Raw genomic sequence first — 24,078 nt, forward strand, 5'->3', positions numbered from 1 at the left:
AATTTTCATCTTGTATTCCTTCTCCAACACTGCCAATTCAATTCAACAATTTTCGTTACAACCTCCACAGACTCAGTCGAGCCGACACACATAGGTCTTATGGCGACGATGGGATAGGAAAGGGCTGGGAGTGGGAAGGAAGTGATCGTGGCCTCGATTAGGTACAGCCTCAGCATTTGCATGGTGTGAAAATGGAACACCACGGAAAACCATCTTCATGACTGCCAACAGTGGGGTTCGAACCGACTATCTCCCAATTTTATTAGACTACTAGCTCTATGTAAATGCGATTTTAAATTCGCATTGATATTTTCAAAATACACTAGAGGAAAATGAACCTTAAATACATCACTAAAGCCCGGGTTTTTATGCAGCAACAGGTCAGATTGCAAACTAATTTGGTTAGTAGGAAGTGTCGGCCACCCGCTCTTCCATAGCGTAGTAAGAGTAACATAAATTACAGAGGTTTTGATGGATCTTACCCCTGATGTCTATGCAATTCCCATAGCACAATGGTTGTGAAGGTAGACTATACTTGCAACTCCCTTCAGTAAGTTTGCATTCTAACCTATTAATGCATAAAAATCCGAGCTCTATACATCACACTCTAGGAGTGGGTAAATGCCATGCAAACATACATTACTTCAGTATGGTACAATAAAGTTCATTTTCCTTTACACACGCGCATAGGAAGATGAATTCAACGAAAATTGTTCTGATGGACTGCATATCAATATGTGGCTGGAAGGCATGACCAGGCTTAAAGGAAATAATGGATAGGAAGAGCATTGTCATATTCGCCGTTTTGGCACAACAGGGACGATATGGTAACATTTCCGAGCGGCAAGTACAGTACCGCCACGGTATACAACCCGCCTGTCCGCTGCTCTCTTGTCACGTGACAAACACTCGTCCCGAGCGGAGCAAGTAACACCGGCTCCCTAGAGCAAGCACGTGATGACGTCTGGCGTACACTATACACTATGAATTACGTCAAAAGTGTCAGGTTACAAGTCACCGTTAATTAACAAGTGGTTACAGGAGTTTCCCCATTTCATATCGGATGGTAAAATTATATTCTGTGACGTCTGCAGCAAAGAGGTGAGTGAAACTTGTTTTATATTTCCCCCTAGCGAATTATTATCAAGTTATTGAAATAAATATAGTTTTTAATTGGTTCCTATCGGCCTAAACATATTTTAGAACATATTGAGGTCTAAATAACATTTAATTACCTAAAAGTCCGAGGTCTAGTATTCACTGTTGCATGTTTCTGTGCTGGTTGGAAGTGTAGTGTGTTGTCTGAATATGAAGAGAAACGCTATGGAACAAACACAAATACTCAGTCCTCGAGACAGAAGAATTAATTAGACGCGATTAAAATCCCCGGTCCGGCCGGGAATCGAATCCGGGACCTCAACTCTGGCCATTCAGCCTAGATTCGGACAAAACGAAATCATTATTGAGTTTCATTATTTCTATTGGCATTGACATTCAACTTTCGTAGCAGAACAAAGGAAAAACCATTATTGAGTTTCATTATTTCTATTGGCATTGACATTCAACTTTCGTAGCAGAACAAAGGAAAAACCATTATTGAGTTTCATTATTTCTATTGGCATTGACATTCAACTTTCAAAGCAGAACAAAGGGAAAACCATTATTGAGTTTCATTATTTCTACTGGCATTGACATTCAACTTTCGTAGTAGAACAAAGGAAAAACCATTATTGAGTTTCATTATTTCTATTGGCATTGACATTCAACTTTCGTAGTAGAACAAAGGCAAGACCATTATCGAGTTTCATTATTTCTACTGGCATTGACATTCAACTTTCAAAGTAGAACAAAGGGAAAACCATAATTTCTATCAACATGCAACTTTTGTACTTTCAATCCTGCCTCCTGATGTTTAAGGTCGGACCGCCAGGTGCGCCACTGTCAAGATGTCTCTTTGTTTAGTACGGGAGAATACTGAAGTATCCAGTAATGTCACTAGTGTATTTGGCGATATGTTCATATGGACTTCTGGTGTTGTTTTGGGTTGTATTCTCTATCCCATGATTACTTCCCTCATGTTTGAGACCGCCCTGTACAAACCAACGGAACAAAACCTCTGCGCTTCAAACGAACATGACGCTCCACAAAAGAATCATGTTTCTTCGAATTTAATAACTGGCGGCCATTATTAGAATACTGACGCAGTCATAATATGCAGCCAAATAAGTCCTGTGTCACACTTCGCCGCCGGGTAGAGTAATTTTCCCCCACTAACCAGAATTATTCCCCCGCGGCGGTAAACAAAAGATCAATCAGCCTGCAGCTCTTAAATTCTCTGGCTCCAATCTGTCAGAGCACTGCTGATAATACCTGTGCATTACACGGTGACCTACATTTTGAGATGAATATTCCATTACTTCTTTGAGCCAGGCCCCCTTTAATTTTCTTATTCAGAAAGTTGTCAAACATTCGAGTGGAGTATCTTTCTGATCTCATTCGAGTTAAGTGACTACAAAAACATATCATTCTTTTCCTAATAGTGTCTGTTATTTTCTCCAAATGCAGATATAATAATGTTTCATATGAGAACATAGGGCCATCGTGGCCATAATCCTTTGAGATTTTACGTTGAAAAGGTTTCTTAGCTTACTAAATAGGGGTCCCCATACTACGAGAAACGTATAATTAAGCACTTTCCTCAATTGTGTCGAAAGTTGAAGGGCCAAAGGGCCCGGAAAGGTTTCAAATTGTCAGTAAGGATAGCTCTATCATTCTCTTTAAAAAAAAAATAATCAAAAATCACTGCCGGCCTAAATGCAGTTTCGGGAAAAATGGCTAAAATCGCTTTGTTTCTTTACCCGTTTTCTTTTTTGATTCAAATCCTGACCGAGACTCTCTGTTAATGTATGACAAGTGCCCTATGTCATTTGTCGAAAACGAACTGAAAACGTATATGGGAAATATATGGAATAATCTGTGGATAATTAGCTCAAGAGGCCGGCTTACAAGGAATTCGTTCTTTCGGAAGATTCAAAATATAATGAAAAGTAAATTAACATATGGCAATATTTTAATACAGTTTGTGTCAGAACATGGAAAATTTTGATCATATTTTGAGAGGTTTGAAATCAATATCCAAAAGCCCTACACTTATACCTGTAAAATGCCACAAAATGTTTATCATCTTTTATTTGACTGACCCATTTCTGAAAGAAGTAGATATGAATATAATTCACTAAAATACGTGTGTGATATACAAAGGCAAGTACATTTTAATGCTTTATTTCAAAAAAGTTGCTGTTATAATGCGTTTGCTAAATGTCTTCATTTTATTTACAAGTCCTAGTTTTAAAATTTACGTGTTATTTTTATGTGTTAATCTACTTTCGTTATCACTTATTAATAACCCTAATATATCATGTCTAAAATAGGGTTTGTATCTGAATAATAATAATAATAATAATAATAATAATAATAATAATAATAATAATAATAATAATAATAATAATAATAATAATAATAATAATATCACCAATAACACAGGGAAGAAAGAACACAGAGGTGTTGAAATAAACTGTCAAGCATTTGCAGATGATTTTTCCATACTTGCAGAAAACCTGAAAAATGCAGCAATACAAGTCAATCTCTTGGGAGAAATAGCCAACAGAACTAGCGTCAGAATTTCTGTAGAAAAACCAAATTATAAAAAAAAAATGCTGCAGAATTTCGAATAACAGAAATAATTGGTCGAATAAGGTAGGTAAAGAACATTCAAATATTTGGAAGAAACAATTCAAGAAACTGGGTAGTGGGTTCGAACCCCACTGTCGGCAGCCCTGAAAATGATTTTCCGTGGTTTCCCATTTTCACACCAGGCAAATGCTGAGGCTGTACCTTAATTAAGGCCACGGCCGCTTCCTTCCCATTCCTAGGCCTGTCCTGTCCCATCGTCGCCGTAAGACCTATCGGTGTCGGTGCGACGTAAAGCAAATAGCAAAAATCCGCTGTAGAAGAAAGGAGACACAAGATGGAAACAGCATACAGTATAACTACGAATATCTACAACAAAAAGTGTTTGTCTAAAAACCTCAAAATACAGTACAACACTACAACATCGCCTATACGCGAGTGAATGTCTAGTACTGAATTACAAACTGAATAAATTAGAAGTGCTGGAAAGAAAAATCCGGAAAGTACTCGGTCCACTGAGAACTGCAGAACTCTGGAAATCAGGAAGTAATGATGAGATCTACCGGAACATAGAAAACATAACAGATACAGTGCGGAAGAGGCGATTGATATTTTTTGGACAGATCCACAAATATCTTTGGAACAAGAAGTTAACAACAACCTGGACTCATGAAGTTAAGAAAGATTTGGGAAGAAACAACATAAGGGAAGAAGAAGCAACAGATAGATTTTTAGAAAGAAAATATTAAAAATGGAAGGATACGAATGTCGCGATGAAAATAAAATAGGCTCAAAATGGTCTGAGGAGAAGAAAAGGAGGCATAGTGAGCAGATTGAGTGTTGGAGGAGGAAGAAGGAACAACAAAGGATTATGCACTGAAATTGTCACGTGGTCCCTGTACGACTCTAACGGAGAAATAATAATAATAATAATAATAATAATAATAATAATAATAATAATAATAATAATAAAATGGCGTACGGCTTTTTAGTGCCGGGAGTGTGCGAGGACAAGTTCAGCTCGCCAGAGGCAGGTCTTTAGATTTGACGCCCGTAGGCGACCTTCCCGTCGTAATGAGTATGAAATGATGATGAAGACGACACATACACCCAGTCCCCGTACCAGCGGAAATAACCAATGACGGTTAAAATTCCCGACCCTGCCGGGAATCGAACCCGGGACCCCTGTGACCAAAGGCCAGCACGCTAACCATTTAGCCATGGAGCCGGATGTAATAATAATAATAATAATAATAATAATAATAATAATAATAATAATAATGATAATAATATTATTATGAAAACAAGTCCTTCAGTAGCAACCATTTGCTGAGCCATAATACACATCGCAGTTTGATGAACAACAAGAGGATGAAGAACACAAGTCACAATAATGAGTCGTTTCACTTGATAGCCACGTGCTGACAAGCAAACACAACTGGTTGGTGTTAACTAACGCGATCTCCATCGCGGCTGCTTGGCGAGAACCAAATATGGTTGCTCTCGGTCGAGGCTCGGTTACCTATTCAGGAGACCAGAGGACACAACTTCTGCGTTATCCCACGGATAACCTTCCACCATAGTCTCTTGTTAATTCGTGATGTTTGCAGCAGGTAATATCATGAACTTCCCAACCACATTGTAACCATGACAACCAGATGTACCCTAGGTCAGTAGCGCCATCTTCTCACTGTGCGCTTTCTTCTTGTAACTAACAGCTTCAGGAAATCAAGTGAACCCCGTTCTACTCCTCAGTCCAGAATTAAGATCCTTGAACTGGCCAGAAAACGACCCCAGGACCTTGGAATAAGAGATAGGCACCGTATCTCTACACCACAGGGTTGGCTAATACAGTGATCACTTTGCGCACCCCCACAGCCTGGACACTCCTTTTGATTGAATGAACCGTTTAATTCCCTACACATTTGTTGTTGTTGTTGAGTCAGCCAGTCCATAGACTGCTTTGATGCAGCTCTCTTCCTTCCCCTTCGTATCCCTTTCCTGTCCCATCGTCGCCACAAGACCTATCTGTGTCGGTGCGACGTAAAGCAACTTGTAAATCGTTCGTTCGTTCGTAATCTGTTTATCCTCCAGGGTCGGTTTTTCCCTCGGACTCAGCGAGGGATCCCACCTCTACCGCCTCAAGGGCAGTGTCCTGGAGCTGCAGTCTGGGTCGGTGGATACAACTGGGGAGGATGACCAGTACTACGCCCAGGCAGCCTCACCTGCTATGCTGAACAGGGGCCTTGTGGGGGGATGGGAAGATTGGAAGGGATATACAAGGAAGAAGGAAGCGGCCGTGGCCTTAAGTTAGGTACCATCCCGGAATTTGCCTGGAGGAGAAGTGGAAAACTACGGAAAACCACTTCCAGGATGGCTGAGGTGGGAATCGAACCCACCTCTACTCAGCTGACCTCCCGAGGCTGAGTGGACCCCGTTCCAGCCCTCGTGCATGTTTTCAAATTTCGTGGCAGAGCCGAGAATCGAACCCGGGCCTCCGGGGGTGGCAGCTAATCACACTAACCACTACACCACATAGGCGGACGCAACTTGTAAATAAATAAATAAATAAATAAATAAATAAATAAATAAATAAATAAATAAATAAATAAATAAATAAATTTAAAAATTCAACATTAAACTAGATTCATCAAAGACTTCCTAGAGGGCAGACATGATATCAAATATACTGTACAGTACTCCAATCTAAAACAATAAAATAGAATAAAATACAATGTTTGATGAATTGGCTAGAAGGATAGATGAACGTAGGTAGTTGTATTCCCATGTTCTGACAGCCAGTGATGAAAATAAATTAAAATGATATAGTAAATAATTTGATGGTAGACGAAAAAAAAAAAAAAGCGGTGATTTAGCAAAACTGAACAGGGGTTGGGGGAAGGGTCTCAAACACGTGTGGTCCCCGGTAAAAAAACGGGTAATCTGGTAGCCCTACTTATCTTCATGAAGGTATATTTTGTTATGGTCACACAGTAGATACGACTTATCCCAGATGGCAGTACCACTACGTAAGTTAATTATGTCAAATGCTGTGATGAGCACTTGTTGACGGGGCTAGTTACAGTGATTCCCATGATGACATAAAGAGACAGAGACGGTTTTCCGCATTGCGGAGTACAAAAACACTTCCTAGAAGTAAGATGTCCCAACAAAGATGTCTTAGTCCCACCACAGTTGTCAACAGAGCAAGTTTTCATCTTTTTCCTTTTTTGCTAGTTGGCTTTACGTCGCACCAACGCAGATAGGTCGTATGGCGACGATGGGGTAGGAAAGGCCTAGGAGTTGGAAGGTAGCGGCCGTAACCTTAATTAAGATACAGCCTGGTGTGGAAATGGGAAACCACGGAAAACCATCTTCAGGGCTGCCGACAATGGGATTCGAACCCATTATCTCCCGGATGCAAGCTCACAGCAATGCGCCCCTAACCGCACGGCCAAATCGCCAGGTAGTTTTCATCTTTAAGCAGACCCTACACGGTCAGTAATACTGATCAGTAATACTGAGTCAATGATACTGACAGTACGCATCAATATTGCAACGACCTTACACGATCATTATTACTGTCAATATTTTGGTCAGTACCAGTGCACCAGCTTACCATTGCGGTATTCTCACTTTACAAATAAAGTCAATAACCGTCACTACGGAATGAGATTTATAACATGCAATTGCGGTATTTTATCAAAATGGATCGTATAAGACGGGCATTTTGTAGCTATCATATTAGTACTGCACGAAACGCAGTTTTAAACGTAAACGATGGGTTAAAGATTGGCTTAGGAAAAGAGAAGAGTATTCTCATATGAAGTGTTGAGGGAAACACAATATACCGAAGCAGAAGATTATCAGAACTATCTCCGAATGCGTGAGGGTACTTTTGCGAAATTACTACGAATAAGGCAAAATACAAACATGCGGTGCTGTTTATCGGTGGCAGAGATATTAGCGGTGACAGTGAGGTATCTTACAACTGGTATAAATTTTGAAGATTTAAAGTTTTCCTTATAATGTCACCAGTTTCCATCAGTACAGCAGTTGTGGAAACATGTAAAGTATTGTGTTAAGTACCGTACGTTTATTCTAGCAGCGTTTCATATAGCTCGATAAACTTTTGCAATAGGCCTACAAGCACCTCTACTTGGCCTTGGTGAGAAACGCATTTGTCGTCCATCGCTGCTCCGTTGATACTGACAGAAATAATGACAAGCGCACTCACACGGTCAGTATAACTGTCAGTATCCCCACCACTCTACAGTACTGACGCTCGCAGATCAGGAAATCATTCCATCATTCCAGTCCACACGCGATCAGTATTACTGTCAATATTTTTCGGTACTGACAGTTTTATTGATCGTGTAGGGTCTGCTTTAGAATCTCGACTATAACTAGGTCGGTAGGTTCAGAGACGGGGTGGCAAGGTTGCCAACCGTACGATTGGATCGTACATGTACGATAATTCGATGTTGTGTACTATCGTACGATCAAACCGGCCACAGCCAACTCCTGCTACACTTGACAGTTCCATAGGGATGACGTTACACTTTCAGTGCTTGGAAATGGAGGTATAACTCCTGCTACACTTGACAGTTCCATAGGGATGACGTTACACTTTTAGTGCTTGGAAATGGAGGTATAACTCCTGCTACACTTGACAGTTCCATAGGGATGACGTTACACTTTTAGTGCTTGGAAATGGAGGTATAACTCCTGCTACACTTGACAGTTCCATAGGGATGACGTTACACTTTTAGCGCTTGGAAATGGAGGTGTGAGTCTTGTTTTCATGGTCGTCTGGTAAGACATTGTTGTTATTTCAACAATATTAGAGGTATTCGTTCGTGTTTGCAAGCGATAACTGTACGAAAAAGCATCACTAAAAGATGTATTTTCAGCAATAGTACGTGTTAACTACTGTCCGCCTCTGTGGTGTAGTGGTTAGCGTGATTAGCTGCCACCCCCGTAGGTCCGGGTTCGATTCCCGGCTCTGCCACGAAATTTGAAAAGTGGTACGAGGGCTGGAACGGGGTCCGCTCAGCCTCGTGAGGTCAACTGAGTAGAGGTGGGTTCGATTCCCATCTCAGCCATCCTGGAAGTGGTTTTCCGTGGTTTCCCACTTCTCTTCCAGGCAAATGCCGGGATGGTACCTAACTTAAGGCCACGGCCGCTTCCTTCCCTCTTCCTTGCCTGTCCCATCCAATCTTCCCATCCCTCCACAAGGCCCCTGTTGAGCATAGCAGGTGAGGCCGCCTGGGAGAGGTACTGGTCATTCTCCCCAGTTGTATCCCCGACCCAAAATCTGAATCTCCAGGACACTGCCCTTGAGGCGGTAGAGGTGGGATCCCTCGCTGAGTCCGAGGGAAAAACCGACCCTGGAGGGTAAACAGATTACGAACGAACGAACTACTACAGCGTTGTAGTTTGAGCAGCCTGTTGTTAGGAAGTATTCTCTGCAAAATGGGACGGACGTGTAGAGGGCCTGGATGTACGTCCAATTACCGTTCAAATAAGGAAGTGGCTATCTCAAAATTCGCGTTTCCCGGCGATAAGGAGAAGGAGAATACTTTGGGAAATACTTTTTTTAACAGTAGGCATGTTTCTTCCAGCCAACGGCCATACCATGTTGAATACACCGGTTCTCGTCCGATCACCGCAGTTAAGCAACATTGGGCGTGGTCAGTACTTGGATGGCTGACCGCTTGGGAACACCACGTGCCCTTGGCTCAATTCACTTTGTCCGCCTCTGTGGTGTAGTGGTTAGCGTGATTAGCTGCCACCCCCGGAGGCCCGGGTTCGATTCCCGGCTCTGCCATCCTGGAAGTGGTTTTCCGTGGTTTCCCACTTCTCCTCCAGGCGAATGCCGGGATGGTACCTAACTTAAGGCCACGGCCGCTTCCTTCCCTCTTCCTTGCCTATCCCTTCCAATCTTCCCATCCCTCCACAAGGCCCCTGTTCAGCATAGCAGGTGAGGTCGCCTGGGCGAGGTACTGGTCATACTCCCCAGTTGTATCCCCCGACCAAGAGTCTGAAGCTCCAGAACACTGCCCTTGAGGCGGAAGAGGTGGGATCCCTCGCCAAGTCCGAGGGAAAAACCTAACTTGGAGGGTAAACAGATGATGATGATGATGATGTTTCTTCCAAAGTTTTGAAAAACGAAAATTTAAGAACCTGACAATTTCTGTGACAAACATAGGGATGTGCTGCAGAGTTAATGAGTGTTGTGTCCAAGATCGTTCATATTTTTGGAAATACTCTATTTTAACACCTATTCACTTTTTCAATTGGTTTTACGTCGCACCGACACACATAGGTCTTATGGCGGCGATGAAATAGGAAAGGCCTAGGAGTGGGAAGGAAACGGCCGTGGCCTTAATTAACGTACACCCCAGCATTTGCCTGGTATGAAAATGGGAAACCATGGAAAGCACCTTCAGGGCTGCCGACAGTGGGGTTCGAAACCACTATCTCCCGGATGCAAACTCACAGCTGCGCGCCCTTAACCGCACGGCCAACTCGCCCGGTGTTTATTCATAATTAACACCAAACAAGCATAAAACAATGACATTATGCTGCTACTACTACTACTGAAACGGGGGTCTTAGACGGTGACGCTGTCTCTAAGGCCGGCAGATTTGTTACGGAGAAGGAGAGGGGGTAGGCGGCCGTGGTCTATACTACGAACTGTCCCGGCATTCGCCTTAGTACAGGAGAATGGAAAACCACGGAAAACCATTCTCAGGACGGCCGACGGTTGGGGCCTTTCCCGTCTCGGAATGCAGAGGCGTAGAGCCGTGGCCATCCCTCCTCTGCTCGGTTGGCCGGTCAGAGTACAGAGCTGTTGGACCACGGTCTCGCGCCTGTACTTTAATCAGTGGATCATAGCATTCGCCTTCAGCAGACTGACGATGATTGGATGAAATTATCCTTTGCCAATGTCAATGATGATATTAAAGCCTGCTCTGAATTAGATTTATTTTGGACTAAGTTACAAGAGGTGAAAAACACGTTTGGTGAATGTGAGTTTTCTATTGTGTCACTCCCTCACTCGAAAGCTGATCATGAAAGAATATTCTGGAAAATTAATTTCATTAAAGACAAAAACAGGAATAGGCTAATTACTTCTACGATGAATGGATGCTTGTTGGCCAGTCAGTGTGTTCGAGTGAGTGATACTCGTAAAGATTACAAACCGTCGGAGAACAAGCTCAGAAGGATGGCTAAAGCACAGTGGTAAAATCATCCAGTACCGAGCTAGATAGCTGCAGTCGCTTAAGTGCGGCCAGTATCCAGTAATCGGGAGATGGTGGGTTCGAACCCCACTGTCGGCAGCTCTGAAGATGGTTTTCCGTGGTTTCCCATTTTCACACCAGGCAAATGCTGGGGCTGTACCTTAATTAAGTCCACGGCCGCTTCCTTCCAATTCATAGCCCTTTCCTATCCCATCGTCGCCATATGACCTATCTGTGTCGATGCGACGTAAAGCAAATAATAATAATAATAATAATAATAATAATAATAATAATAATAATAATAATAATAATAATAATAATAATCATAATAATAATAATAATAATAATAATAATAATAAATAAAATAAATAATAATAATAATAATAATCGTATGGCCTCAGCTACCGTGTGCAGACATTTCAATTTGACGCCATCTGGCTGTCTGCTCGTCAATTTCGACGTTCCGTTTTACTCTAGGCCCCCACTAGATGGCAGACCGAGTAAACCGAAACTCTCTTGGGCGTCTATGGCTGAGATTTAATGAATTTTGTCGGGTAAACACCAAATGTGTCACCAGAGATCTTTTACATGCCGACATCGTACGACATGGAGTGTCGAATGGACTTTTTTCCGCCCCTTCAAAAATCCGACTACCTCTGCCGGGTTTGAACCCGCTATCTTGGGATCCGGAGGCAGACACTCTACCACTGATCCACAGAGGCAGCTATAATAATAATAATAATAATAATAATAATAATAATAATAATAATAATAATAATAATAATAATAATAATCCAGCAGGCTCGAGTACCATTAATTCAGAACCTTCTAATGTGAATGTGCCTCGAGGTTCCTTAGAAGAAGATGATCATGATGACGATGATGATGATGATGATGACGTTTTCCAACTATGAGCTAAGGCACTTCATGACTGTCTAATGTTGAACTAACTTCTTTATAAATGACCCAATTCTTGAGTGATTTAATTTTAAAAAATCCTATCATTGATACTGTACCTCACATATTAGCACAATGACATATTTAATTTCCATTCTAACCTATTTAAGTGTGGAGTTGCACCAGTGGGACACCTAGCTATAGTGTTACAGACAATCCGCGGAACGTACAGTTTTACAGTCTTATCAGAGGAAATTTCATATTAGCCTATTGACCAAGAATCGAACCTGAGAAGCAAGCCGCTGAGAAATTGAGCTATTTCGTCTCTAAAGAGACTTAAATAGCGAATATTTGTATGGTTATTTAAAGTCGTACGATCCTCACTTGAAAAAATACGATCTTTTTGGGGTGATTGTACGATCCTGACCATTTCAGAGGTTGGCAACGCTGCGGGGTGGCCACGGCTCCACCGTGCCTCTACACCTCCGCAATCAGTAGGTGGCTGATCTATGTGATAATGGTTTTCCGTGGTTATTCATTCTCCGTAATCTCAGCCATTGTGTACATTTTCTTTCCCACCCCTTCTAACCCCCTCCCCCTATGGGAGATGAACCTCGACTTAAATGACAAACGGAGTAACAATATTCATCTCAGCGACCCCGAAAACTACTGTATGTTTCCTTGAAATTGCTCCAGTCGTTGACGAAGAGATGAGAAAGGTGGTGGCGCTGGTGGTGGTGATTATTGTTTTAAGAGGAAGTACAACTAGGCAATCATCCTCTATGTAACACTAATCAGAGAGAAAAGTTGAAGGGTTTCAACACTTCGAAAAATGAAGGTATTGGCTAATGAAAGACAAGGGCCACGAAGGGCGTGAAAATGAAAGACTCTGTAGCCCTCAAATGCTCTGACGCCGTCGGGGTCGGAAAAGAACAAGAGCTGACCAAGGGAGGTTGGATAGGACAGATGGAAGTGAGAAGCCTGACACAAGTAATGCCAAGACTCAGCTAAGGGCCCCGTAGTCACCAGCCCACACTCACAAGTTCAGAGCCCCTGGGGCCCTTTTTAGTCGCCTTTTAGGACAGGCAAGTGATACCGTGGGTGTTATTCCAACGCCCTTACCCACAGGGTATTGTACAGTAGAAGTCCGATAGTCCGGACCGGTGCCGGATTACGGAAAATGCCGGGACTATCGGGCGGTACCTCTTACTACGATATAGGTTAAGGCGTACAGCGAAAACAGCTGTAATACGGTGTTTTGCAGTAAAATGTTGATCAGCAGAATCATTCGTTTAATAACACACTCCTCTTTTCAATCGTGTTGTTTCTTATTGTCATTCCATAATAATGCCGGAGTTCATCAATATTTTTATCTGTAAGTCTTCCTTTACCATTTAGAGACTTTCCATCTACAACTTCTCTTTTCCTTCTGTCCGCTTGAATTTTTGAAGGCATGTTCCCATCCGTTTTTGAACGTGGCCCATTCATTCAATTTTTGAAATCTGTTTTTTTACCATATGGTTGGCTTTCCAGTACTCAGTGTAGCACACAGCCTTCCAGACTGAATATTTCGAGAGATAGAGATATTTAAGTACATCAATGCATAACAACTGGACTGTATCAGATACATTTGCACTATTAACTTTGAAATAATAAAAAATACACTTCCAATGGTTTCGACAAATAATGCATCGAATTGTTCAGGAGAGATCATTATTAAGAGATAATAATATTAAAAATCCTGGAATGGTGCCGGACCATTGGGCGTTCCGGACTATTGGATGCCGGACTAATGCAATTCTACTGTACTACTTTCTGCAGTGAATGATAATATTATGTTGATAAACTTAACCATGATAGGTTAAAATGAATGTTTGATCCGTATTGACTAGTTTGAATGCAGAACAGAAATATTTAAAATAGTTACATTTGAATCAGCCTTGTCAATACACTTATTAATGAAAGAAAATGATTTATTCAATCAAACATGTTTCAGAAATTCAACCATTCCCTTAATCAGTGGTCAGATCAAAGAATAAAACAACATAACACAATCTTTTGTTTTTACAATTCTATTTGAAATATTTCTGTAGTACATTTGATAATATTACTGTAAATAGGTGAATGACGTTACATGATTTTAAGAGTATATCACTTCATTTTTGAGTCCACATTTTCTGAAATTCTTAGTGCGTAACTGCAGGCATATCTGAGGCATTTCAGTGCTTATAAAACAGGGGAAGAAGAAGAAGAAGAAGAAGATTGAAAAATCAACATACTTCTCCTTCCTTCATTCCTTAAATGTCAACAACATGCTAAAAAACCACCGAACCAAGGTACAATGGATATTTGGCGGTCATATGAGCGTCTCAAATATCTCACGAGTAGAATAAGATACCTAAGATGTTATGCTGAACAGGTGGAGATCTAAACAAGACTGGAGTTAAAAAAATAAAAAGAACTCGCTAAGGAATCTTGAGTGTGCAATAGGTGACACACAAAAGAGAGCGAATCATGAATGAATTTCTGGCAGGAAATGTTTTCCTTTTATTGCACATAAGCACCGCGCCACATTCCTTCCTTTCACCTTTAATTCGGGCGCTAAAATGGTCCATCGTTCATGATTACACTCACCTTATCTTTTGTTAAGAACCCCTGCCCTATAGTCTCACGGTTTTAAAAACTTAATTAGTTTTGGAGTAGATCCTACGAGGTGTAGAAGAATCCCCTGCCCCCCACCACTTCTCATATAAAGCGGGTCCTATTGAAATCAGAGCCCTCTGTATGCCCTGTGGTCACGCAGCGTTAACTTTTAGTATCCCCCCACCAGAACGTACTAACTTCCTCTCTAACCTCTTTTATTGCTCGCGTTTTGTCTCTTTTTCTTTATTATCCCATTCACGCCACTCACCCGCAACAGACATCTTAAATACCGGGCGGCGGCCATGTGGGTATAACCAACACCTTCCAGTAAAGCGACCCCCTTTGTTTATTCAGTGAACCAAGATAACACTGCAGAGCCCTGCCTGCAGTTACAAAAACAAAATACATTAACATAAAACAATTTCGTCCTCAGATTACGAGACTTTATACCATATATCATTCCATGCTGGGAGTTAGGAGGAGGATGGCAGAAAAATTATCGTGAGCCAAGTTACAATGACATGAAAATCTTCACGATGGACTAGACAAAAGAGTGACTCAATGGGTGGCTATATTTCTAGAAATTACATCTTAGAATTAGAGTAGGCGAAGCTTTATCTGACCTTGTAATAATGAAGAGGGGAATTCCTCAAGGAAGTATTACTGGACCTTTACGTTTTCTTATATATATAAATGATATGAGTAAATAAGTGGAATCAGATATAATGCTTTTTTGCGGATGATGTTATAAGTTACAAGATGGTGAGAAACTGCAAAATGGCCTCGATAATGTTGTGAAATGGACAGCAGGCAATGGTATGATGATAAACGGGGTTAAAAGTCCTGCTGTTAGTTTCACAAACAGGAAAAATCCTCTCAGTTTTAATTACTGCGTTGATGGGGTGAAAGTTCCTTTTGGGGATCATTTTAAGTACCTAGGTGTTAATATAAGGAAAGATCTTCATTCGGCTAATCACAGATCTCTGCACATGGTTGTAAAGGAGAGGGCATATAAGTCTCTGGTAAGACCCCAACTAGAGTATGGTTCCAGTGTATGGGACCCTCACCAGGATTACTTGATTCAAGAACTGGAAGAAATCCAAAGAAAAGCAGCTCGATTTGTTCTCGGTGATTTCTGACAAAAGAGTAGCATTACAAAAATGTTGCCAAGTTTGGGCTGGGAAGACTTGGGAGAAAGAAGACGAGCTGCTCGACTAAGTGGTATCTTCCGAGCTGTCAGTGGGGAGATGGCGTGGAATGACATTAGTAGACGATTTATTTATTTTTTTTTGCTAGGGGCTTTACATCGCACCGACACAGATAAGTCTTATGGCGACGATGGGATAGGAAAGGCCTACGAGTTGGAAGGAAGCGGCCGTGGCCTTAATTAAGGTACAGCCCCAGCATTTGCCTGGTGTGAAAATGGGAAACCACGGAAAACCATCTTCAGGACTGCCGATAGTGGGATTCGAACCTACTATCTCCCGGATGCAAGCTCACAGCCGCGCGCCTCTACGCGCACGGCCAACTCGCCCGGTACGAATAAGTTTGAGTGGTGTCTTTAAAAGTAGGAAAGATCACAATATGAAGATAAAGTTGGAATTCAAGAGGACAAATTGGGGAAAATATTCATTTTTAGGAAGGGGAGTTAGGGATTGGAATAACTTTGAATTTTTCTTTGAAAGCATTTAAGAAAAGGCTAGGAAAACTACAGACAGGGAATCTGCTACCTGGGCGACTGCCTTAAATGCAGATAAGTAGTGACCGGAATAGCCTCAGCTTGTTCCCAGTTTCAACCGAGTCAGGAATGGAATCAATGAAGCCCCATCTAGCGACGAGGATAGGAATTGTGTCGGCTGCCGAACTCTGACGCACTCCTCTATGGCAAAGATTAATGACTGACAGATGAAATGTTAATTGAGAGTGTTGCTGGAATGAAAGATGATCGCGAAAACCGGATTATCCGGAGAAATACCTGTCCCACCTCCACTTTGTCCAGCACAAATCTCACAAGGAGTGACCAGGATTTGAACCACGGAACGCAGCGGTGAGAATCCGGCGCGCTGCCGCCTGAGCCAAGGAAGCTTCTATGTAACCTACATACATCATCAATATAGACCGTTATGCCTTTCAGCATTCAGTCTGCAAGCCTTTGTGAATTTACTAAACGTCGCCACAATCCTCTCTTTGCAACTAGTGATGTGGCCTTATTTAGTTCAAACTGTTAGAAACCGAGTCTAACTATCGTCGTCTTGGTCAATATATGGCGAATGGCTTCTAAACCGCAGCAGTGGAGAACTAGACCAACATGGTATTGAGATTTCACAAAACCAAATTCCAAAAAGTATTGTAGAATATACTTTTTTTCACATCCAAATGAGAATAGTAATAGGGCAAATTGACATAATCAACAAACAGGTTCAGAACATTCTGAAAAGTCACAAAATGACGTACTTTAGAACGGACTGCAAAGAATGCGATGATGTTTATGAAGGAGTACGTTTAGTTTTCTTAACTCTTGTTACTTCAGACATGCCACCTCACAAGATAGATATAAAAGTTAGACGTGTTCTAATATTCTTCACAAATTAATGCTATTGCTGGTTGCAATGGGACGAGTTTGACTTGATAAAGCAAGACATGCAGACATTCTGATGGGCTCAGCTTCAGGAAGAACGTGTTTTATTCCAATAGAATTGACAATTCTGACATACGATTCGTTCTTAAACAGAGCAGTTTCCTCTAAATGTAGGCTTCTCTGTCAGAGGCACAGGGACAAACTGTGCATAGATTTGGATGCACCTCTCCACCCTGCTGTTTACTCATTGGGCATAGCTTTCTCAAGAGTTCGCAGATCCATAAAAGTCAAAGTGCAACTACTACAACTACATTCAATCTGGTTCATAAGAAAATGTCGCAATACATGTTACGATTCTATACAATTGACACGTATATGACATGGGAAGTGTAACGTTTATTTTGAAGATATATTAACATGTTAATTTCAAATTTCGAATTACAGTCGAACTTCGATATCTCGAACCTCCATTACTCGAAATTCGGTTACACGAATTTCTCGATTTCTCGAAGCAAACATTTCCTCTCTCGAATTTTGTGCAACACGACATTTGTGGTTTGTGAGGAACAGTTAACAAGTAAAGAAAGGTTAAGTTGAATGGAGAATTCCACCTTCCAATACTTATTCGAGTTACGGAGTATCTTTTGCTTCAAGAGAAGAAGTGTTTGTTTTGAGAAATCGAGACATTCTTGTGACCGAATTTCGAGTAAGAAATACACGAGGAGAATAGGACAAGTATTGGAAGATGGGATTCTGCATTCAACCTAACCTTAGTTGAGTTGATGCCAATACGAGACAAAAATGACATTTATAAGTTGTAAGTAAAGAAAGGTTTACAGTGATGCTTGGAGCCAGTGTTGCCAACTTAGAGCAGATTTTCCGCTAAATTTGGCGGAATTAGAAGACTGTCGGCGGAGAAATATATCATTTAGCGGACAGCGGATTTTTTGGCGGAATTCTAGATTTATTATAGCGGAATTTAGTGTTTTATCCATTTTACGTTTTTAATAAAAATTGTACTCCAGTCTGTCTCCGAACTATTCCGTATTTCTTATCAGGAGCTAGTAGTCACATGAGGAAAACATGTTATTTGGATTTGATATTATAAGACCATGGTATCATAAATTTGTAATGCGTGGGGAAAGGGTACTTATCTCTTAGTTGACGAACGACGACAGATAATGAAACTGTGAGAGAGTAGCATTTATATTTATGCTATGAAGGAAGACCGTTTAATGAACTGGCCTGTTCTGTGTGTGGCCCTTGAGGTAGGGGATTCACCTAGTTTGCACTCGGCACTTAAACGCCTACAAATTTTAGCTCGCCGGCTCGCACGCAGGGGGGTTAATCCATGTGAAACTCACAGATCAGATAAGTGCAGTCATTTACTTTTATTATTATTATTATTATTGTTATTATTATTATTATTATTATTATTATTATTATTATTATTATTATTATTATTATTATTATTATTATTATTATTATTATTTGAGATCAGATTTCTTGGCGGAATTTTAGCGGATTTTTTGTATTATTTAGCGGATCTTGAAAATATAAGTTGGCAACACTGCTTGGAGCTAATATGACGGAAAAAGAAAAACTAAAAATTCTAATGATTGGAAAATCGGCGAAGCCTCGCTGTTTCTCGGGTGTGAATCAATTACCGGTCACGTATCCAAGCAACCCTCGAAGTCGCGGACGACAAGCTTCATTTACGAATCTCGTGGTATTGACGAGAAGTTTCAACGTGAAGGGAGAAAAGGTTAACAGTAACAAACAGGAGAGACTAACGGATGTTTTCCAAAGGTGTCAACGGAGGTATGTTTCTTGTTTCACTATTGTATCCTGTCTTCTAAAAGTTACTATAATAAGGGTTATAATTAAAGTGATGCCGTAAAATAAAGTTTTTATACTTTTAAATACAGTACTGTTAAAAATAATGTATTTAATATAAGCCCGTAGATGATTCCATTATGTGCTATACATGCTCAAAAACGGTATTCTCTACATCTAGAAATTTCGATAACTGGAAATAAAACTTAACTCCCGAGGTGATTCGAGATATCGAAGTTCCACTGTACATTTTACAAACTAATTTTGACTATCGAACATAGACTTATGCACTAGTAAAATATATATGCTTCCTTTTCAGCTTATATCTTAATCCTACACAACTAGAGTGAACATATTATATGCAAGCTATGCTAGTTATTCTATAAATCAGTACCGTTTCGCGGTTAATCACTAAAATTTTGTCGGAGTGGTTTAGCTATACTATGTCCGGAATTTCGTTCGATATTCCGCACTCCTGCTCTGTCGTGGCCACGCTAACAGCTTGTTCTGTACATCCATAAAGGGAGCAGAGCAAATGAGAAAACTGATCCGAGCACTAACTGTCAAAACAATCAATATATTTCCTAAGTCATTAACTAGAAGAAGGCCGTGCATATAAACAAACAAATGCGACTGAAGACAATGCATGGCGAGTTCATTTTGTTTTTTTCAGTTACTGCAGGTAGAGGCGCTACGAGCCTTTGTCCTAGCGTCGTTCATTACAGTAATTGGGGGACTGTAAAACGGAGAAGAGAGAGAGAGAGAGAGAGAGAGAGGAGAAGTTCAGGGTTCAAAGCTCTCGCTGACGCCTTGTTAACTAATATTATTGTTTAATAAACGAGCTCCAATACTTAGAAAATTCGACGGAAAGTTAATTATGTAAACAGCTTACACTGAACAACAGGATTTACTTACATTTTTGTAATAAACATCACAAGTTAGTTGAGTAGGTATTTTCATTAATATTCACCAATTATGGCAAGCTAATCCATACAGTGATATTTAAGAATTTCATCCCAAGGATTCCTCTTCCGCGAAACAGACTTGTGCGGTTTCTACATAGGTTGTTTGATGGAAGCTGAAACCTAATGGAAACAAGTACATGTGGGAAGGTCGTATTCTGATTAGCTGACGGCTCTGCAGCATTGTTCAAACCAGTAGTTCCTACTTTATTAGATTTATGGCATCGTTTGACTTAACTAAATATATTCCAAAATATTATTAACACGGATATGTTTATAGGCTACGGGTCTATCTGGAATTAGCATAAGCAAATTTACGTCGGCTAGTGATGGGAATATTCGAGAACAAAATGCCTAATTCGATTCTCACAAGTTCTCGAGATATCTCGAAGTATTCGAATACTTCCGCTCGAGGTATCCACTAATGATAATCCCAAAGCGAGCCCTCAGCGGTCTCTATACTGGGTGGTCTAACAGCCCGTTACGATCCAGTTGTATGCATCCCTGTACATTTACTACAATTCTGAAAGACATCGGTCCCTCTCCCTAAACTGGGGTAATATGACGAGATGTGTGAGAAGACAGCATGAATCGTGAGCGCCACTATTAATTAATTATAGGTACCTCGAATAAACCCGTAAAACGAGTATAGGTACGCAGAACACGTGCTTTAAAACAGGAGGTGGACACACAGACCGGGAACACGGTACTTGCATAGGCTGGGAAGTGGGCGCCGTAGGTGAAGTGTCGCAGTAGCTCACATGGCAAGCGCGCGGTAGGATGTGTGATAGTTGACCGAAACGATTTTTTTAAATACATACATTATCATTATAGACTGTTATGCCTTTCAGCGTTCAGTCTGCAAGCCTCTGAGAATTAACTAAAAGTCGCCACAATCCCCGATTTGCAACTAGTGTTGTGGCCTCATTTAGTTCTATACCTCTTATCTTTAAATCGTTAGAAACTGAGTCTAACCATCGTCGTCTTGGTCTCCCTCTACTTCTCTTACCCTCCATAACAGAGTCCATTATTCTCCTAGGTAACCTATCCTCCTCCATTCGCCTCACATGACCCCACCACCGAAGCCGGTTTATGCGTACAGCTTCATCCATCGAATTCATTCCTGAATTAGCCTTTATCTCCTCATTCCGAGTACCCTCCTGACATTGCTCCCACCTGTTTGTACCAGCAATCATTCTTGCTACTTTCATGTCTGTTACTTCCAGCTTATGAATAAGGTATCCTGAGTCCACCCAGCTTTCGCTCCCGTAAAGCAAAGTTGGTCTGAAAACAGACCGATGTAAAGATAGTTTCGTCTGGGAGCTGACTTCCTTCTTACAGAATACTGTTGATCGCAACTGCGAGCTCACTGCATTAGCTTTACTACACCTTGATTCAATCTCGCTTACTATATTACCATCCTGGGAAAAAACACAACCTAAATACTTGAAATTATCGACCTGTTCTAGCTTTAGCTTTTTTTAAATATTATTATTATTATTATTATTATTATTATTATTATTATTAGATACGAAAAAGACCAGAAAACTGATCACGCAAAGCTCACTTAGAAGTTGGGCATTTCCTTCTTTGCCAGGCAGCCTTCAGTTTTTCTCTCATCGTGGTTCTTCGTTCTTCTGTCCACTTAGCTCCTGTCTTCTTCTTGTGGTTTCTCTCTGACTCTACTTCTCTCTTGTTGATTTTCGTTCTGTAGCAGGTTCGGTTAGCGATGTTGGCCACTTTGATTCCTGATTTTTCCAGGTCTTGGCGGATTTCCGTTGTCCACCTATTTGTTTTGATGTTTCCTGTTGCCTTAGTAAGATTCTTGTCAGTCTGTTTTCTGGCAGGCGTTTGATGTGTCCGTAAAATTTCAGGCGTCTTTTTCTGATGTCAGCCGCAAGGTTTGAGAGCTCCTCGGTTTTTGTACGAGATTACAGTCTATATCCTTCGTCAGTCAGTTTTGGGCCGAGAATTTTTCTGATGATTTTACGTTCCTCTTTCAGGATGTCTTCGAGTACTGTTTTCGTGTGGAGATCCAGTGTTTCACTCGCGTATAGTATTTCAGGTTTGATCACAGGGTTGTAATGTCGAATTTTGGTGAATATTGAAAGGCATTTTTTGTTGTAAATGTTTTGCGTTCGGCCGAGGGCTCTCTTCATTTTCTGGATGCGGACCTCGAGAGCCTTCTGTTCTTTTCCTGTTGGTACTATAATTTCTCCGAGATATCGGAACTCAGTTACTTTTTCGATTGTGCCAAATTTCGTGTTCAAATTCTGGAGGCTGCAGTGGTTGCACATGACCTTGGTTTTTGAGAATGAGATTTGTAGGCCGAATTTTTCTGAGCATTTCTTGAGGGTTTCGATTTGGCTGATTGCCTGTTGTTCGTTTGTTGCAAGGATCGCGAGATCATCTGCGAAAGCGAGACAGGAGATTTTTACATGTTTTCTTGTCATACTTAATGGTTGCCAATTTCCTTGAGCTTTTAGAGCTTGTCCCCATTCTCTCATGATTTTGTCCAGGGCTATGTTAAAGAGTAGTGGGGAAAGTCCATCTCCTTGTCGGACACCGGTTTTTATCTGAAATTTTTCAGATATATTTCCCATGAATTTTACTTGGGAGGTTGTGTTGGTGAGAGTTAGTCTGATGATTTTTTGAGTCTTGTTGTCCAGTCCGTACTCACTCAGTGTTTGGAAGAGGGATTGCCGGTCAATGGAGTCGTATGCTTTCTGGAAGTCCACGAAGGTGCAGATTGTGGGTTGTTTTCTTGTGTTATTATTATTATTATTATTATTATTATTATTATTATTATTATTATTATTATTATTATTATTATTATTATTATTATTATTATTTGGATACGAGCTCGCTGGCTGCGGTTTGCACACCATCTATGGTCGAGGAGTTAGCCTTAGAGGCGAGCTTATAACATGTTTTTGTGTCCGGTGTGATAACCGAACGTTGTGTGTTCTTTAGTGTGATGATGATGATGATGATGAGATGGAGAGGGTGAAAACCCAGCCTACTACTGTCGAAAAACAACAATAGGTCTGCTCAAGACTTCAAGTCATCATCCGATGAACGAATTGACGTAAACAGTGTCGTAATATTACGGCCTCAAACAATATGAACACTGCGGCGAAATTTGGAACTGAACCGAGGCTGTTGGCACGCAACCTAGTTGTTAGGAATTTTATAACACCACCTGCTCTACACTACCAGCCAACATTTGGACACGAATCGGCTGACCAGTGTAGCAGATCGTAAAGACTTGACACTTTAACGACCATGGTCTCCAGGCGGCCTTGGAACACCGAGCAGCTATGGCTCTGTCTCACCGTCCACTGGGTTACGTGAACGAATCGTATCCACGAAATTTCACTGTAATTCTTGTCCCAAATGGAAGATAATAATTGCTATTACTCAAACAAAGTGTATAATCTGCGGTAAATTATGAAATAGTACGAAATAGTAGAGAATAATACTACCTTACAACCATTTTTTCTGCTACGTCGGAGCGCTTCCGTATGTGTGTTGAACACTTTCGTGTGTGACGTCTTTGCTCACTGAAGTTGTTTGAATTAATTGGGTGTCGTTTCCCTCATGTTGTTCATTCGTTTTGTACCCTAACTCATTCATTAAATGATATATTTATTCGTCCAGGGATCGTGCTATGTTGCTGTTTGAACTGCCCGCGCTAGTCATATGGACAAAGATAATGAGAATCCACAGACATAGCACTCCCATTCGTCGGTTCTAGTCCTGGACCTCAAGAAAGAAACAAAAGACGGCACGAGCAGCGGAATGCAACATAACGGAGTCCTGTCTACAGCCCGTAAGTACGTATAGATATTTCTCTAGTAACGTATTTCTTAAAATTACAATGGCATTTCTTCTTCTTCTATTTCTTTATCTGTTTAACCTCCAGGGTCGGCTTTTCCCTTGGACTCAGCGAGGGATCCCACCTCTACCGCCTCAATGGCAGTGTCCTGGAACTTCAGACTCTGGGTCGGGGGATATAACTGGGGAGGATGACCAGTACCTCGCCCAGGGGGCTTTACCTGCTATGCTGAACAGGGGCCTTGCAGGGGATTGGGAAGATTGGAAGGGATAGACAAGGAAGAGGGAAGGAAGCGGCCGTGGCCCTAAGTTAGGTACCACGCCGGCATTTGCCTGGAGGGGAAGTGGGAAACCACGGAAAACCACTTCCAGGATGGCTGAGATGGGA

General features: G+C 41.2%; 1 protein-coding gene and 1 non-coding gene across 2 annotated transcripts in view; one reads left to right on the plus strand and one right to left on the minus strand.

Moving 5' to 3' along the window:
• dlp (dally-like) overlaps positions 1–24,078 on the minus strand; it is a 455,986-nt gene that overhangs the window by 140,532 nt on the left and 291,376 nt on the right. The window lies entirely within an intron of this gene.
• On the plus strand, positions 9,314–9,432 carry LOC136885821 (5S ribosomal RNA). The gene has a single exon (XR_010861621.2). It is a non-coding gene; the product is annotated as a 5S ribosomal RNA (ribosomal RNA).

The sequence above is a fragment of the Anabrus simplex genome, chromosome 14 (genome assembly GCF_040414725.1).
Source record: "Anabrus simplex isolate iqAnaSimp1 chromosome 14, ASM4041472v1, whole genome shotgun sequence".
Lineage (NCBI taxonomy): Eukaryota > Metazoa > Arthropoda > Insecta > Orthoptera > Tettigoniidae > Anabrus > Anabrus simplex.